At 37.9% G+C, this 20,302-nt stretch overlaps 1 long non-coding RNA gene across 1 annotated transcript; it reads right to left on the reverse strand.

Annotated features, from left to right (window-relative positions):
• Positions 1–422: 422 nt before the first annotated feature.
• LOC140185871 (uncharacterized) lies at positions 423–15,190 on the reverse strand. Its single transcript, XR_011882745.1, has 3 exons — positions 15,116–15,190; positions 10,966–11,061; positions 423–9,063 (listed from the first exon to the last, which is right to left on the reverse strand). It is a non-coding gene; the product is annotated as an uncharacterized lncRNA (long non-coding RNA).
• Positions 15,191–20,302: the final 5,112 nt, after the last annotated feature.

Genomic DNA, 20,302 nt, shown 5'->3' on the forward strand with positions numbered 1-20,302 from the left:
AAGGTGGTAGAAAATGCAATAAAACAAATCTGAGGCATGCTCACATCGATTACAAAGTTACAGCTCCAACAGTAGCAGCAGACTTCAGCCAATATTCCCGCAAGGACAGTTCCAGTAAAGTATATTCTGATTCACTGTGGAGTGCTTTTTTGATGACGAATCAAAGATCATCATCACATCTAAAAGGAGTCTAACTAGAAGGCACATCATGGATTAATAATGTGGTCATCACTTCAAAAGATAAACATAGATTAAAATCAACTGGTTTTGAAAGTAAATTTCTTTGAAGGAAACCAAGAGGGCACTGGCTAAAGAACTGTCGCACCTGCAGATCTGCCTTAAACAGTTACTGTGTTGAATGCAGAAATAATCCAAAAGAATTTTGCCCAGATTAAATAAAAACACATTTTAAGATGCAACTGTTGCTTTATTTAGGTTTGGCAACAATAAATATCAAGTTATAAGCATAACAATTAGCTGTGGCCATTATAGTAAATTAGCTACTGTGTTTAAAAAACAAAATGCAATGCAACAACATAAATTACAGATGAACCAAAGAGAAAAGTGCAGCCTTGTTGAACATGCAAGGAATCTGCTTGGAATCAACAATACAGTACAAGCTGAGAAAGACAGATTTCAGTAACCATAGATAGAACAGTAGAGTCATTATCTTTTCAACCAGCTCTCAAGTAAATGCTTGATCTAAATAAAATTTTATGTAGCTAGGCTTTTATGTACATTGCTTAAGATAGAAGCAGATGCAATACTAAATTCCTAAGGATAATAAACACATCTGAAAAATGAGAAAAATAGGAGTAAGAGACTAATTGAATATTTCCGAAGTTGGTACTGGCACAATGAGTTGTTGGGCTTCCTCTTCTCCAAGAGCTCGATTTTCAACCAACTTACCGCAGAATGATGCCTGACAATCATTTCCTAGCATTCACCTACCACTGAAATTTGCAAGTTTCAATCTGCTCTTAACAGTTATCCACAAAGTAGTTCTTGTATTCAATTGTATCGTGTTCCTGTACTGGAATCCATAGTTTAGAATTACACAGATTGGGAAACTATATACCATGTTTAAAGATGTGCTGTCAATGAGGCAAATTTATATTATGTGAAGTAGACTGCTTGTTCACTGTGGACTTTCTATTTGCATTTATTAAGGAAACATGAAACTTTGTATTTAATACAGATCTGATGACATATACATTACATAATTTAAACTGTAATTGAAATAGTTCATCACTAATTAATTTCTCACAGAATCTGCAACAGAGATAAACAATGGTATTCATGTCATCTGTTTTAACTATTCCATATTCCTTTATTTTAACAATATTTATATCTATTCTAAAGCATTGATTTGCTCCCTGCTTGAATCAACTCTGGCAGATAAGGTACAGTCTTGTAACATTACTGTAAAAAAATAGTTTTGTATCACATTTCATTTGACAGCTGGGCTCTCTTCATTTTACCTTTAGAAATAATTTCTAATTATTGTGTTCCATCATTCATACTTTAAAACACAACAAAATATTCTGGGTCTAGTAAAAGTGCCCTTAGTGGTTTTTTCACATTGCATTGCTTTTGCATCTTCTTACAGCATTTTAGTGGAATTATACAGTATTCACTATTGCTTCAACATTTTTATTCTGAGGAATGAAAACTGCAATAATTTAAATTTCTACCATAGGTATGCAGAAAAAAACTCCATAAGACACAGGACAGAATTAGGCCATTTGGTTGATCAAGCCTGCTCCGCCATTCCATCGCAGCTGATTTATTAACCTCCCAAACCTATTCTCCTTTCTTCTCCCTGTAACCTTTGGCACCCTGATTAATAAGAACCTAGCAACCTCTGCTTTAAATATACCCAGTGACTTGGCCTCCACAGCCATCTGCAGCAATAAATTCCAGATTCACCCACCTCCGACTAAAAAAAATTCTTCCTCAGATTCCAAATTATCAAGGCTTTATCCACTGAAGCTGCTGTTTCTTGTACTTTGTGAACACAAAACTTCTGACCTTTCACATCACATAATTTATCCAGTAAAGGCATAATGAGCTTCAAACTCTGGATAAAATCATCATGTAAGCTGCTTAATCTACACCAGGTCCTCCAAAGGATTTGAGACTGATAATAGAGTACACATTTCAGGTCTTTGGAGACCATCTAGAATTACATAAATCTCTGCTATTAACATTAAAGAAAACAGCACTAAGTAAAGACTTTAGAGCCAGCAGCTGACCAGCCTTACTTCCCACAAATTGTTATATCCTGTCTCCTTCAGAGTACTGTCAGATGTGCGTAACAATATGCATGATTTTACTTCTCTTTTACATTTCCCACCTGCTGTTCATTTTTAATTAGACATTTTTTAGTTTGGCTAATCCAACCACCTTGAGGGTTAGATTAGCCAGAGTGAAGGTTACTTGAGGATTCCAAAGCACAAATATCTTTGAATTAAGATGTCACTTTGACTTGAGTAGTTGGCTGTTGCCAAGAAATTGATTTTTTCTTTATATAATGTAACTGATAGTTGTTTAGTTCACGGAACTCATTTGAAAATGACCAAGTAGAAACACAAATACAAGAGATTCTGAAGGTGCTGGGAATTTTGAGTGGCACATACACACAAAATGCTGGAGGAACTCAGCAAGTTAGATAGCATCTGTGGAGGGGAATAACCAGTCGACAATTTGGTCTGAGATCCTTCATCAGGACTGAAAATGAAGGAGTAAAAGCTGGCAGGTGATTGGTGAGACCAGGTTAGGGGGAAGGTAGGAGGGTGGAAATGAAGTTAGAAGCTGGAAGGGGATAGGTGTGAACTTGATAGGAGAGGACAGTGGACCATGGAAGAAGGGGAAGGATGGGAGCCAGAGGGAGGTGATGGGTAGGCTAGAAGGGGTGAGAGGGTACCAGAATGGGGAATAGAAATAGAGTAGAGACAAGTAATTGGGGGAGACTACTGGAAGTTGGAAAAATTGATGTTCATGTCATCAGGTTGGAGGCTACCCAGACAGAGTATGAGGCGTTACTCCTCTAAACTGAGCATGACTTCATCACGGCACTAAGTCATGGAAAGACATGTCAGAATGGGAATGGAAAGTTGAATTGAAATGGGTGAGCACTGGGAGATCCTGCCTTTTGTGACAGACAGAGCGAAGGTGCTTGACAAATCTACGTCAGGTGTTGCCGATGTACAGGCTGCCAGACTGGGAGCACCCGATACAATAGATGACCCCAACAGACTCACAGGAAAAGCGTCACCTCACCTGGAAGGACTTTTGCAGTCCTGAATGGTGGCGAGGGAGGTGATGTAGGGGCAAGTGGGAGAGATGATGGACATGAGTCACATAGAGCAAGGGAAGGCAGGAAAGATGTGCTCTGTGGTAGGATCCCATTGGAAATGGTGGAAAATATGGAAAAGATGTGCTGGATACAGATGCTCATAGGGTGGAAGACAACGACAAGGGGAACTCTATCCCTGTTATGATGGCAGAAGGATGGGGTGAGGGTGGGTGTAAAAGAAATGGAGGAGATGCAGGTGAAGACAGATGGTTTTGGAAGGGGATACCCATTCTTTGAAAAAAATGACATCTCAGATGTTGTTGAATGGAAAGCTTCATCCTGAGAGCTGGTGTGCTGGGGACCGAGGAACTAAGTGAAGGGAATAGCATTTTTACAAATGACAGGATGGGGAGAGACAGAGTCAAGTGTAAGAGTCAGTAGGTTTGTAAAACATATCAGCGGATAATCTGTCTCCAGATGCAATCGACAATATAGTGACAGAAAAGTTGGGGAGCATTACCTTTGTAGAACATTGACTATTCCACACAGCTGACAAAAAGGCAGGCGTGGCTGGGGCCCATGCGAGTGCCCATGGTTGTGAGTGGTGGTAAAAATCTTCTGAGATGTATATATTTCAATGCTAGGAGTATTGCGGGGAAGGCGGATGAGTTGAGGGCGTGGATTGACACGTGGAATTATGACCTTATAGCAATTAGTGAAACTTGGCTACAGGAGGGGCAGGACTGGCAGCTTAATATTCCAGGATTCTGATGTTTCAGATGTGATCGAGGCAGAGGAATGAAAGGTGGGGGAGTAGCATTGCTTGTTAGGGAAAATATTACAGCAGTGCTCAGGCAGGACAGATTAGAGGGCTTGTCTACTGAATCCTTATGGGTGGAGCTGAGAAACAGGAAGGTATGGCCACATTAGTGGGATTGTATTCAGACCGCCCAATAGTCAACGAGAATTGCAAGAGCAAATCTGCAGAGAGACAGCAGGCAACTGCAGGAAACAAAGTTGTGGTGGTAGGGGATTTTAATTTTCCATATATTGATTGGGACTCCCATACTGTTAGAGGTCTAGATGGTTTAGAGTTTGTAAAATGTGTTCAGGAAAGTTTTCTAAATCAATATATAGAGGGACCAACTAGAGGGGATGCAATATTGGATCTCCTGTTAGGAAGCGAGTTAGGACAAGTGACGGAAGTCTGTGTAGGGGAGCACTTTGGTTCCAGTGATCATAACACCATTAGTTTCAACTTGATCATGGACAAGGATAGATCTGGTTCTAGGATTGAGGTTCTTAACTGGAAGGCAGCCAAATTTGAAGAAATGAGAAAGGATCTAAAAAGCGTGGATTGGGACAGGTTGTTCTCTGGCAAGGATGTGATCGATAGGTGGGAAGCCTTCAAAGGAGAAATCTTGAGAGTGCAGAATTTGTATGTTCCTGTCAGGATTAAAGGCAAAGTGAATAGGAATAAGGAACCTTGGTTCTCAAGGGATATTGCAACTCTGATAAAGAAGAAGAGGGAGTTGTATGACATGCATAGGAAGCAGGGAGTAAATAAGGTGCTTGAGGAGTATAAGAAGTGCAAGAAAATACTTAAGAAAGAAATCAGGAGGGCTAAAAGAGGACATGAGGTTGCCTTGGCAGTCAAAGTGAAGGATAATCCAAAGAGCTTTTACAGGTATATTAAGAGCAAAAGGATTGTAAGGGATAAAATTGGTCCTCTTGAAGATCAGAGTGGTTGGCTATGTGCGGAACCAAAGGAAATGGGGGAGATCTTAAATAGGTTTTTTGGGTCTGTATTTACTAAGGAAACTGGCATGAAGTCTATGGAATTAAGGGAAACAAGTAGTGAGATCATGGAAACTGTACAGATCGAAAAGGAGGAGGTCCTTGCTGCCTTGAGGAAAATTAAACTGGATAAATCCCTGGGACCTGACAGGGTGTCCCTCGGACCTTGAAGGAGACTAGTGTTGAAATTGCAGGGGCCCTGGCAGAAATCTTTAAAATGTCGCCGTCTACAGGTGAGGTGCTGGAGGATTGGAGAGTGGCTCATGTTGTTCCGTTGTTTAAAAAAGGATCGAAAAGTAATCCAGGAAATTATAGGCCTGTAAGTTTAATGTCGGTAGTAGGTAAGTTATTGGAGGGAGTACTAAGAGACAGAATCTACAAGCATTTGGATAGACAGGGACTTAATAGGGAGAGTCAACATGGCTTTGTGCATGGTAGGTCATGTTTGACCAATCTATTGGAGTTTTTCGAGGAGGTTACCAGGAAAGTGGATGAAGGGAAGGCAGTGGATATTGTCTACATAGACTTCAGTAAGGCCTTTGACAAGATCCCGCATGGGAGGTTAGTTAGGAAAATTCAGTCGCTAGGTATACATGGAGAGGTGGTAAATTGGATTAGACAATGGCTCAATGGAAGAAGCCAAAGAGTGGTATTAGAGAATTGCTTCTCCGAGTGGAGGCCTGTGACTAGTGGTGTGCCACAGGGATCAGTGCTGGGTCCATTGTTATTTGTCATCTATATCAATGATCTGGATGATAATGTGGTAAATTGGATCAGCAAATTTGCTGATGATACAAAGATTGGAGGTGTAGTAGACAGTGAGGAAGGTTTTCAGAGCCTGCAGAGGGACTTGGACCAGCTGGAAAAATGGGCTGAAAAATGGCAGATGGAGTTTAATACAGACAAGTGTGAGGTATTGCACGTTGGAAGGACAAACCAAGGTAGAACATACAGGGTTAATGGTAAGGCACTGAGGAGTGCAGTGGAACAGAGGGATCTGGGAATGCAGATACAAAATTCCCTAAAAGTAGTATCACAGGTAGATAGAGTTGTAAAGAGAGCTTTTGGTACATTGGCCTTTATTAATCAAAGTATTGAGTATCAGAGCTGGAATGTTATGATGAGGTTGTATAAGGCATTGGTGAGGCCGAATCTGGAGTATTGTGTTCAGTTTTGGTCACCAAATTACAGGAAGGATATTAATAAGGTTGAAAGAGTGCAGAGAAGGTTTACAAGGATGTTGCCGGGACTTGAGAAACTCAGTTACAGAGAAAGGTTGAATAGGTTAGGACTTTATTCCCTGGAGCATAGAAGAATGAGGGGAGATTTGATAGAGGTATATAAAATTATGATGGGTATAGATGGAGTGAATGCAAGCAGGCTGAGGCAAGGGGAGAAAAAAAACCCAGAGGACATGAGTTAAGGGTGAGGGGGGAAAAGTTTAAAGGGAACATTAGGGGGGGGCTTCTTCACACAGAGAGTGGTGGGAGTATGGAATGAGCTGCCAGATGTGGTGGTAAATGCAGGTTTTTTTTAACATTTAAGAATAAATTGGACAGACAGATGGATGGGAGGTGTATGGAGGGATATGGTCTGTGTGCAGGTCAGTGGGACTAGGCAGAATATGGTTCGGCACAGCCAAGAAGGGCCAAAAGGCCTGTTTCTGTGCTGTAGTTTCTATGGTACTTTGGAAAAAGTGAGAGGAGCTGGAGAAGTTGCTGAGGGATATCAACGTATCAAGTAGAAATCTCTTTTCTATATTTCACTGTCATGTACAAAGGTCTCATCAGCATTCAGGACACTGTCTCAGGAAATTTAAATTCATTAAATCTGGCATATTTTGAATCAACTTACAACTAACTAATCTACATGTTTTGTAACTACATGGAAGACATTTTGGCAGAATCAGAGCACCATTTTGTTGTGCTAAGCTTGCTACTTAGCACTTTATGAATCAGTTGTTCTTAACATTAATTTGAACTCTACATATTGTGCGATTTTCCCATTAACCCATGAAATCTCAAAAGTTGCAACTCACACACAGCCATGGGATCTAAAATGCTTCAGTCATCTGGCACTTAAGTTATGTGGGTATTTTCCATAAAACAGCTGCTTGTTAGCAGCTTATTTGAACTTTAGACTAACCCAGCTCAGCACATCTACACACTACCGCCTATTAGTGACAAAATAATTCAGGCATAAACTTCAAAATTATTCTGGTCAGCATGGGTCAGTATAATACAATGAAATAAAAGGTGTAAGAGGTATTTTAATCTCCAGTAGATATAACTAAATGTATCAAACAATATTTCTCATTGATCTTAACACTCCCTCTTTGTAGTTTATATTGTAAACCTGTAATAATACTGGAATCGTACTATTGTGGCACTGGATCATAGCTAACAAATAAATAATTGAAATTTTTCAAGTCCTTATGCACACTTAAACACTACATATAGGGAAATATATAACTGAAGATAGGAGTTATGCTAAAGGTTTCTTCCTCATTATTCTGAAGCTGCAGTTATCCGATCTCTGACTTTATACCACTGAAAAATAGTTTCATGTAGAATTATTGCAGTATGATTTTAGAACCTATTCTGAAGTGAAGCCATGTAACTAAACAGCCTGGTGTACTCCACAGATTGTACAGGTTCAAGTGACTTAAGGTTAATCATACTGGAATCAGCATGAATCTGGTCTTTGCACTGTAAATCATAGGAAACCAGAATCTCAAGGCTTAACATGAAGTAACAGGTTTATACCATAGATGATATTTTGTTGCTATATAAAAGTAAAAATTAGATAAGATCATATGCGATTGCAGAACTGCTTAGGGAAACTATAGGATGTCCTACAAAAGGACAGTTTCTCTCAATTTCCTGGCAAATTTATTTTGAGAGTAACTGGTGCAACAGTCTTAACAGCCTTGCTTCATGTCTGTTTTCTAACAAGCTTAAACACATTACATTTAATTAAATTGGTATCTTAGAAATTGAACCCTCTTATCATACTGTTGACATTTACGGTTCATTAATCTTGATTTGGATAACTACAACTCTATATAGTTACAAATCTTCCTGAGTGCAACAACAGGAATGTATTGATTTTCCTTCCAGGTTTTACTTCAGATAGCTTCACTTCCTAGAGTCCCTGATTTTACTCAAAGGTATTCTCCCATGCATACATGTATCTTTCTAGTACTTCCCTCAAGTGACCCCGATCATATGTGGCACAAATGTAATGAACACAGTGTGTTGGTACTGGAAATCTGCACAATGGAACCAAACCACAATATTCAAAGAAAAGCATTACTAGCCACTGGGAACCATGAGGATAGCAGAATTATGGAAGGATGGCGTCAACACCTATCGCCTCTTACAACTGTCACATCAACATTAGTTGGGATGTTACTGATTTTATTTTGTTACATGGATGATTAGCCTGAAAAAACCGCACCCGTCCCCCCAATGATTTTCATGTGCATGGACATTTGAAGCCAAGAACAGGATTTTCCATTCCTAGACTTGCAGTAAGTGGTATCGGAAATAGAGAACCAAATATGAACAGACTATATAAAATGGTTTAAAGTAATAGGTAAGGAAGATTCCCCTGGTTTGTGACTGAGGCAGCAATAATGGTAAAACAGATGCCCAAAACACAACTGCATTTTAACTTGATGTAAAATGTAGCTATTAATGTAATAAACTGATATACTTGCAGCTTGCTTAAAACAAAAGGCTGTAATTTGTCCAAATTACAATTTCTTCCTTATTATGTGTCCTATCTGGAGAACTTGCGAACAGCTTTGTACGATGTCGGTACAGATAGGAACATCGAACTATCTTTGTCATCGGTTGTCAAGTTCTCTACTGAACTCCAATTCTTTTTACTGCTTCCATAACTCTTTGGCAGGAAAAGTCCAGCAAGCTTCCGGTTCCGCCGCTCTCCCCGAGACTGCTGGAATTCTTAAAACAGAAAGAAAGAACTATTGCCAACAAAACCAAATTCACTATAGTTAATTGAAAATCAATTACAGATAACACAATCACACTGGGTCACAAGAACAATAACAGTACTGACAATTTTATACAGTTTTCTTTCTTTTGAAAATGAATCCTTTATTCAGAGGTAGTTCTTGTGAATGCAGTTGTTGATCAGCTCTGCAATCAAATTCCGGAGCGACTCAGGTTAATTATGGGATACATGACACTGTTTTTAAAAGGAAAATCGATCCTTTAGTTATTAAAGTGAAGTGACTTAAAATTACAAGTAGGAGAATTATCTAAACTTTTAAAATTCGCTTGTTTTCACCTGTTAAATGCTTTCATTAAACTGCCATGGAAGATGTCAAAGTATAGTTATTTTATTAAATATAGTTATTTGAATGTGGTATCTCAGTTTGAAGAGGAAAGTCATAAACAGCAGTTCACACTGGTGCAGGAACTTACAAGCAAAGGCTCTTGACAAAAACATGCATACATCTGTCAAAGTAATATGCCTGAAACATTCTACATCAGCATGTCACCACATTTTTACTGGAAGCAATAATGATCCAGTGGAATTAATTAACACTGGGATAAAGTGAATTACAATTAAAAAAAAGCTTTATTACTACTATTTATTTTAATAATCTCTAATGCTACAAACGATGCTTAAAGTTAATCACATTGCAAACAAGATCATCATTTTGATGAAAAAAGTACAACTTGGCAAGTGTATGTAGATTAAAAAAAAATTATTAAAAATCTATTTATATAGTGCCTTTCATAACCCTTTGTGTGCCCCTGAGCTCGATACAGTCCTAGGACAAATATTAATTCAATGCCAGAAACACGGCAAAAATGTACACAAGCTCCCACAGACGTAAACTTAGATTATTTTTTGCTTATATTATCTGATGGACAAATATCGACAACAAAATATCCTGCTCTTATTTGGAGGAGTTGCATAAATGAAGATAGACTTGCACCCAAAAACTGGAAATCAATCACTTAGCTTCAGTGGAGAAAGAAAATAGTTTGATGATCTTTCAGTTCTGCTAAAAATTCATCAGTTTTAAGTATTAACTTCATTACAGTATCCTGACTTGGCAAGTCATCATGCATTTTATTTTTATTTCAACTATTGAGTAAATGTAGCCTTTTGATTTTGCAATCTTGGACAGTTTGTAACAACTAATAACCTCAATTTTAATGTAGGCAGTACAATAATTTACACATAGGTTTCCATAATCAGAAAATTAATTTATTGGATTATGTTATGACACAGGAGACAAAAAAAAAGTCTTTGAGTATTTATATACATCCCATTCTCCAACTTATTTCTGTGTCACCTATTTCCTCTCACTGGCCATCAACCTATCCTTTCCTTTCTCTACCCCACACCAAAATCGTCCACTAACCACCATACTAAGGCTAATTTCCGGTGACCAATCACCTTTCCACACTTCAAGGATATAACATACCAGAAAACCTGGAGAAAACTCAAAAATTCCACACAAATACCCAAGGTCAGGAATGAATCCAGACTACTGAAACCAAGAGCCAAGCACAATTGGTGGAAAAAATGTGCCTGGAAGTTGAGGATAATTGCTCTTTTCTGGGACAATTATTCCAACTGCCCTGCTACCTTGTCTTTAATCATGGTTTCCAGTAGTTTCCAGACAACCAGTTCTACCCTTATTGTACTGTATAGCAGATCATGAACAGCTTTGGGTCACTATTCTGTATTTTAGAATGTTAATGAAAAGTAAAATAATTTTGTCTGTGTTCAAAGTTTTGCTATCGTGTTTTCAAAAGCAAAGAAGTCAATCAGTAAACACATAGGATTTAGGAAATAATCAGTACATTAGTACAAGGAAAGCTTACTTGAAGACACATCAGAGCCATCAGTAGAGTCATCATTATCCTTTAGATAGTGAGATGCAAATCGTCCACTATAATCCCTTACGTTTGTTTTTGCTCCTGTTTAAAGATAAAAAATATTTATTATAACATCCATTTATCCATCTACATATCTATATTTACAGGAAATTCTACAAGTCAATTGGTATAGTATTAACACATTTCAAGCAATCAATAAAATGTTAACACAGCTCAGCAAATTTGAAACAATAGAAGTAGTTTGCACGATACTGTACAGTAGGGTAGTTAGCATCTTAGGAAGAATAAGACCATAAGAACAGTTACTCATTTTAGCCAATTTACACTCAGTGGGCACTTTATTAGGTACACCTGTCTACCTGCTCGTTAATGCAAGTATCTAATCAGCCAATCATGCGGTAGCAACTCAGTGCATAAAAGCATATAGACACGGTCAAGCGGAAATGTGATCTAAGTGACTTTGACCATGGGATGATTGTTGGTGACAGACAAGGTGTTTGTGTACCTCAGGAACTGCTGATCTCATGGGATTTTCACAAACAACAATCTGATGAGGAACGTGAAGTGTGTTTTCAAGCATTGAATGGACTCCCCAACTTGGGCTGTGACATCAGCCTCTCCCTCCCAAATTATTTCCCCCAACTTCCTCGAACGTGCCACTGACTGACTTATGGGAGCAAACAAACTCACAAACTCTACTGGTGTAGTACAAAATTGGAAGGAAATTTTCATTCTAAAGAAGGAATTTTTATGTGCTGCTACTCAGCTGCTGACCTGAAGCTTTGCTCTTGTGGTAAATGTTGCAAAAGGTGGATTTTGTAGATTAGAAGTGAATTGTATTGTGAAGTTTTTGTACTTTTTGCTGTTTTCTTGTTTAGTTATTTATCATACTGTTCATTTTTATATATTATTAACCCCTGTGTTTTCCAGGCATGTCTGACAGTCCAAAGCAGCAATGCAGCAATTGATTCAGCAAAACTGAAAAGACATTTAACTACAAATCACAGCCATACGACACATAAAACTGCAGATTATTTTAAACAGCTATTGGAATCTCAAAACAGAACAAAGCTTTTGTTAATAAAGTCACAGTCAGTAAAAAGACTCATAAAGCAAGTTATTTAGCTGCAGAACTTATTACTCAGAAAAGGAAAGGTCACACAGTTGGTGAGAAACTAATAATGCCAGCATATAAAATTATAGTGGGCAAAATGCTAGGACAAGATGCAGTACGAGAAATTGAAAAGATTTCACTGTCAGACAGTACAATTAGTTGACGTACTGATGACATGTCACATGATACTGAAGAGGTTTTGTGTGATAAACTGAAAAACAACACCTTCTCTATCCAAACACGAGGAAAACTGTAGATGCTGGAAATTCAGACAACACACACAAAATGCTGGTGGAACGCAGCAGGCCAGGTAGCATCTATAGGAAGAAGTACAGTTGACGTTTCAGGCCTAGACCTGACGAAGGGTCTCGGCCTGAAAGGTCGACTGTACTTCTTCCTATAGATGCTACCTGGCCTGCTGCATTCCACCAGCATTTTGTGTGTGTTGCCTTCTCGATCCAGGTTGATGAGTCAACAGATTTCACTAATAAATGTTATGTTGTAGCATTTATAAGCTTTATAAATGATGGTGAAATTCAAGAAAACTTTTTCTGTTGCAAAGAGCTGCCCGCAACAAACAAAGGCCAATATATATTTAATGCTTTGCCTTCATATCTGGAAACAAAAGGTCTGTCTTGGAGGCACTGACAGTTAGTTTTGGATTATTATATCTACAGCTTACTGATCACACTAATATACCATGAGCTGTAAATATAATAATTTTTACGCAGAGATTCCCTGAGACCTGAAAATTATTTTAAGGGCTCTTCCAGGGGTAAAGGGTTGAGAAAGGCTGATTGAGGCTGATAAAAATCGTCTTGCCATCAATAAATCCTTTGGCACACTGCTTTATACATGTAATGACACCAAAAGGGGCCAATCAACACATTAGGTCCATGTTGGCACTTGGGGAACAATCCAATCCTATCTCTCCTTACTCCCTTGTATTCCTGCCCATCAAATTCCTCCATGATTTTTGCAATTTTCTACTCCAAAGGATAATTTATTGTAGTCAATTAACCAGCACATCTTGGGATGTGGAAGAAACTGATGCACCTAAAGCAATCCCGTGCAATCAGAGATAGAATATGCAAACTCCACAGACAGCAAGGTCAAGATTGGTTCTTGAGGCAGCAACACTAACTGCTGAATCACACAGTCCGTGCTCAGAATACAAACCTAGCACAGTCATACGGTTAATGGAAAAGAACTGAAAATCTTAGCAGCCAGCGTTAACAGCACAATTAACCATCTTCACCCACTCTCATCATTCTTTTGAAGAATGTCTGTTTGAATTAACAAACTGTCAGGTTTAATAGTTAAGGGTATTTTCAGTTGTACAAAATTGACCCTAATTCAGGGATGGCAAAACAGACTGTAAACACAATAGTTAATTATGTCCTTTAAGCAGAAGTTAATGTCAAACAACTTCAGAATTGGGCACAATATTCGATTTGACCAAAGCCAATCTGCGGTACTTTGCTTCCGTTTGTGGATAATGTCTACGTTTGAATCAAAGCACTAGATACTCCAGTTAAAAGCTGGCAGTTGTGCCTGGTACTATGGACTTTTACCTAATAAACCAGGTGGAAACTCAAGAGACCTGAACCTGCTTTCTGTTCAGCTGTACTCCAACTCCAAGCCACCCATGATCTGCCATTAAATTCCTCATAGTGACCTTCAGGTGAGCTTGACCCAAGTTTAGCAGGCCCACTGGCTTCAATGCGAAGAAACTGCTGTAGGGACAAGAGCAAGTTCACTTCCCTTTTATTTGATAATTAATTTGAAAACTAGTTAATTTTTAAAAATTCTTGTGTTTATTGTTGTTTGTTAAAATTTGTTAATAACATTTTTAAAATTCTGTGCTTGCAAACATCAAAATCATTTATAAATATTCAATCTAAATGATAGCTTTGCTAGCCAGTCCCCAGGCTGGGGACCTCAAAGGCCATCACAACAACCCAGGGTTTGAAGACTGAGTCTGAACTTCATTTGATCTGTATCCGCTGGAAGCATATTTGTCAGAGGATGACTGTTCCAGGAAATGAGCTCTTATACAGGCAATCAGCACTCTGAAGGTTCCCCCACAATTGCTTATAGTAAGGAGGATAGATCTATAATAATGTGGCGCAAACAAGCTACAAAACATCAAGTAGGTTACATCCTGAGGCCACTATTTGGACACCACTACCCAGTAATATGTTATACAAGATCCAAGACAACATAACCCCCTCCCTTATTTATTTATCATTATTATTTTCTCTCTCTCTCTTTTTTCTCCCTCTGTACCTCTCACTATAACTCTTGCCCATCCTCTGGGCTCCCCCCCCCCCCCCCACTTTCTTTCTCCCTAGGCCTCCCGTCCCATGATCCTCTCCCTTCTCCAGCCTCGTATCCCTTCTGCCAATCAACTTTCCAGCTCTTAGCTCCATCCCTCCCCCTCCTGTCTTCTCCTATCATTTCAGATCTCCTCCTCCCCGCCCCCTCCCACTTTCAAATCTCTTACTATCTCTTCTTTCAGTTAGCCCTGACGAAGGGTCTTGGCCCGAAACGTCGACTGTACCTCTTCCTATAGATGCTGCCTGGCCTGCTGCGTTCACCAGCATTTTCTATGTGTGTTGATAAAATTAACATTACGTCATTGTTCCAAAACCAATGAAATTATTTAGCTTATATATGTATCATATGATCCATCACTCAACACAAAATTAAGAACTTTTTGGCTAAAATTAAAAATCATACAATTCAACAAAAGCTGTCCATATCTTGAATAATTTAAATATTATTTAATTTGATTTCTTAATCAACAAATCTTATTGTCTATCATATATTTTCCATTCTTAAAGTTTTCTTCATTTTAGAGTTTTGGATTATTTTAACACTTTTTACAAGTACTGTACATTGTGGAATAACAAGTACTGTACATTGTGGAATAACAAGTACTGTACATTATGGAATAGCTATCAATAAATACAACAAAAATATTACATTAATAGACATGGAATGCAGCAGCAATCTCACCATAGTTATGAATTAGAAGATCCACGATGTCTAGGTGGGAATGGAGAGCTGCTATGTGCAATGGAGTGTACCCCTGAGGAAACAGTAAATAGTTTTTACTTTAAATGTACCTGGCTGACCACAATAACATGATGATGTTTTGTAGGAAGAACTGGAAAGCCTCATTTCTGTCATTGTGTAGATGATTTCCTTCAGCCCCCTGCATTCCTATTAAACCCGAGAAAAATCCTTCAGCCCCCTGCATTCCTATTAAACCCGAGAAAAATCCTACCCACTTAAGGCATCAGCATTGATATATTTCGAAGGATGGAATTTAGAATTGTAGGAAGAACTGGAAAGCCTCATTTCTGTCATTGTGTAGATGATTTCCTTCGGCCCCCTGCATTCCTATTAAACCCGAGAAAAATCCTTCAGCCCCCTGCATTCCTATTAAACCCGAGAAAAATCCTACCCACTTAAGGCATCAGCATTGATATATTTCGAAGGATGGAATTTAGAAGGATGGGGGGGGGGGGGGGAGAATTCTTATTGAAACCTTTTGAATGTTGAAAGGTCTAGACAGAGTAGATGTGGAAAGGATGTTTCCCGTGGTGGGACAGTCTAGGACAAGAAGGCACAGCCTCAGGATAGAGGGTTGTCCATTTAAAACAGAGATGTGGAGAAATTTCTTTAGCCAGAGGGTGGTGAATTTGCGGAATTTGTTACCACAGGCAACTGTAGAGGCCAGGTCGTTGGGTGTATTTAAGGCAGAGCTTGATAGGTTCTCTTGATTAGGCACGGGGAGAAGGCCAGGGAGTGGGGCTGAGGAGGGGAAAAAAAAGATCAGCCATCATTGAATGGCAGAGCAGACTCGATGGGCCAAATGGCCTTATTCTGCTCCTACGTCATATGGTCTATTTAGAAAGTAATTAAGAGAAATTATTCCTCAAAGCAAATTACTTCTCTCACACATTATAAGTAGCCTGATTCTTAGAATTAAAACATTTCTATATCACAACTTCTATATCAACTCCGTTTCAAACATATTAAAACCCATTAAGGTCTGTTAACTTTCTTAATAACTTTGGTGCTGATCCTGCCCAAAAGAAGTTACGATATGTTTGTTTCTAATCTCATATTTCTAGCATCGAGATTTTACGTTTGTACCTTTATCTGTGAAATATTCTTCCTTCCAACAAATTAGTGGCTGATTACTTGTACGTATTTTCACAGCTCAATAAGAATAATAGAATATGAGTGCATTTATGGTTACAACAAGATTTTAAAAGATTATCCACTAGAAAACTGATTACTGATTGAAAAATAAACTTAAATCAACCAATTCATAGGCATGCTTGAATAGAGTTATTGAAGTGCCAGGTGAACCACCAAAGATACATCATTTTTATATGGTGTTTGTAAATCCTCTCATTTGCTTACATTAGCACTAGGCTGTACTGTATTAATTTATAAACAAGCAATATATTGAATATTTTTCCCTTCCCCAACCACCCCCATCTTTCCCTCCAGGAGTTTCTCAAATATTTAGTGCATTACAAAGTTAAGCATTGAAAAGAATTATTTTTCCTCAAAATACTGGACAGTCTTATCCTTATAAATGTAAACTACAAAGGAGAATGATAGTGCACATAACATCTTAAGTAGCAGATCAGTGATCATTTAAAAAAAACAAATTAAAGCTACAACTAACGTAGGTAGTTTATTAGGCAAACAAAATAATAATTAAAAGGACTTGTAATACTCACGCCCTGTAGTGGATGCAGATGATGAGATAATCACCAAAAGCAGGGAAGAAAAAAAAAAGGTTTGATAAAAGGAACTATTTATTTAGGATTGAATTAATGGTTTTCCCCTCCCACACCCCAATCTCATTTCTTATACCCATCAGAATAATTCCTACTGTGCTGATGGTCCTCACTTGCATTTAATCTTCAATCTTTCTCAAATATTACCGACTAGCGATGGTGGAGAAATAGTACACATACTATAATCAAAGCAACTAGTTGGAGTGATTTTAACAAGAGAACACCAATTTTTAAAATAATCATGTAGAACGGTGAGGATCTAGAACAAAACCTGTCCATAATGTCAAACTGCCATATAAGGCTAGATTGCTCTGCTTAAATCTGATGGCTCTAAACAAAACCATCAGCATTCAGCTGTTTAAGCTACAGTAAATCATGGACCCGCATGCAAGTCTCAAACTTACTGAAGTTACAACTGACAAACTAGGTTTGCCACTTGGAGTCCAGCGGTTCAGACTTGTTGATGTTTTTCGGCATTATATTTGTGAGTTCCAATTTAACCCTTGCACCAGGGTCTATTGCAGAATCCAAAAAAATATTTTCCTCAATTATTTTTAAGTTTTTAAAAAATATATTATTTATAGATGATTTGAAATTGTAATTTTACATTAACCTTAAAATATACTTTGTTACAAATCATTACATATGTACTGAAACTCTTAAAGTCAGTATAGCTGGGTGCAAAGCAGAATCAGACGCGAAAGCTTTCGTGGGTGTTTTGGGGCAAGTTAAATTCATTTTATTGCAAGAGGGTCTGTACCCAAGTAGGTTGCACTGAAGTGGTGACTGTTGAGGACGAAAAACATGACCCTTCTTCATCTGACTAGATTATGATGAGGGAGTCTGATGTTAAAGTCTATTCATTCTTCAAAAAAATGGATTAGGAGGAAAAACATCTTTCCATTTAAACAAAAGAGCCCTCCTAGCTATAAGAGAGCTAAAGGCCAAAATATGTAAATCAGATGTCTTCAGCTTGATATCTTGTCTTGCAACAATACCGAATAGGGCCGTCAGAGGATTAGGCTTAAAATTGACTTTGAAAAATAAAGAAAAAGTTTGAAAAACTTCCTTCCAATATTTTTCAAGACATGGACAAGTCCAAAACATATGAATTAATTAAGCTTCTCCATTATTACATCCATCACAGTAGGGAGATACATCCGAATAAAAACAAGATAGCTTATCTTTAGTCATATGGACTCTATGTACCACCTTAAGTTGTATGAGGGAATGGCGAGCTCATAGCGATGAAGTATTAACCAGTTTAAAAATTTCATTCCAAGTTTCCTCAGATATTGATGTTTTTCCTCCTGCGATGTCATGTCATGTTTGGATTTAGAGAACATTCATTGTTCAATTTCTGAACCTCGTCAAGACTTTCAAACATCCTGGGGACCCTTTCTGAATTATTTTCAAAACTTTCAAAACCCTCAATTTGTTGTTTAAATTTAGATGTTGGCTATTATTAATTTTTATTATACGAGAAGGTATTTTGCCTTTTTTTCTCCTGAATAAACAGCTTCGGTCTTGGTAGGGGTTAGACTCTTTTTTTGTAATAAATTAGTATATTTCAATATAACTATTGACTAACCTACATGAATACAGGGTAATAAGATTGTTATTATGGATAGATACAATGTAATTGGTAGGTTTTTTTTCTTATCATTTTTGACCTTTTATATACTTTCTTGTACTCTGTATTCTTCTATGTAGAAACTAATAAAAATATTGAAAGAGAAAAAATGGATTAGAATGTTATCAGAGGAAAAATATTAGAAGTAACTGGTAGTAACCAGGAAATTGTAATTTGTAATGCTGGCATTGTAACACTATATGATTTTAAAATACAAAATCTTTCTTTTTATATTGCAATTGTCTCCTTAAAATGTCTCCTTAAAATGTAGAACTGCTTGAACTTAAATATTTCAGCCAACTTTTAATTTTGATATTAATTTATGGTGCGACATCAATCTTTATTCAAGAATAACAAAATGATGATTCAAGGCTTGATTTGAACACTAACTTAATAAGTCAAGTTTATATTTCCACACTTGTTAAATTCCTAATTTGGTAAGTAATTACCTGTGTGTAAATGATGACCAGTACAACAACCACCGCCAAGAGTAAAACTATCCTAGGAACTAAGCAGTACAGAGACTGCAGTTTGATGCTACAAAGGCCTCGATTTGTGAAGAGTCAAAAACAAAATTAATCACTTCATTCCATGTAGAAGTAGACCTTACACAAACAGGTGGTCAGCGAGGTTTTTCATTTAATACTGCGAAAAACCTCATTTTAAATGAAGCTTAAATTAATATACATGGACCATGGCAATAAAATCATGGTCAACAAGGAACTAATACTTTCGGGGGTGGGGGGGGGCGCGGAGGAGGATAAAACTGTCAGAGATAACCGGTAAGGAAATATGAAAGTACTTCTTTCAATAACACAAGTTTAACAGATTTAGATTGGGAATTAACTAAACTATTCAAACATCCAGTGGTCATTTATTTGCCCTTTTGTTGAATCCTTAAATTTGCTTTTCACTCAACAGGACGTATTTGCTCAAAACAACAGTATTAAACAAAATGAACTTACATGCTTTGTTTATCCATCAGATGGCAGAAAGCAGTGAAAAAGGAAACAGAAAGTTATTCACTTAACTTCACAAATAATTTACAGTACGTAGTAAATTGAAACAACAAAAGGAGGTTTGGACATCCTATGTCAAAAGATTAGATCTGTATGTTATTCTTATCCAATAGTTCAATATGCAACATGTTGTTCAATCTGGATCAGCTGTTAATGCCCCCTTGAAAGTGGCAACGGTTGAACTAATTAACCAACCTCCTTCAGTACACCACTGAGAATACTACGGTATTCGAATTTGCCTTATTGAAACATGCAAAGCAGCCATAAAACAAAAGGTAGCGTTTCAAACCACACAGCCAGCCATAACTTGGTAGAAAGTACATAGAACATAGAATAGTACAGCACAGTACAGGCCCTTTGGCCCACACTATTGTGCCGACCCTCGAACCCTGCCTCCCATATAGCCCCCCACCTTAAATTCCTCCATATACCTGTCTAGTAGTCTCTTAAATTTCACTAGTGTATCTGCCTCCACCACTGACTCAGGCAGTGTATTCCACGCACCAACCACTCTCTGAGTAAAAAATCTTCCTCTAATATCCCCCTTGAACTTTCCACCCCCTACCTTAAAAGCCATGTCTCCTTGTATTGGGCAGTGGTGCCCTGGGGAAGAGGCACTGGCTATCCACTCTATCCATTCCTCTTAATATCTTGTATACCTCTATCATGTCTCCTCTCATCCTCCTTCTCTCCAAAGAGTAAAGCCCTAGCTCCCTTAATCTCTGATCAT

This window comes from Mobula birostris, chromosome 2 (genome assembly GCF_030028105.1).
Source record: "Mobula birostris isolate sMobBir1 chromosome 2, sMobBir1.hap1, whole genome shotgun sequence".
In the NCBI taxonomy this organism is placed as follows: domain Eukaryota; kingdom Metazoa; phylum Chordata; class Chondrichthyes; order Myliobatiformes; family Myliobatidae; genus Mobula; species Mobula birostris.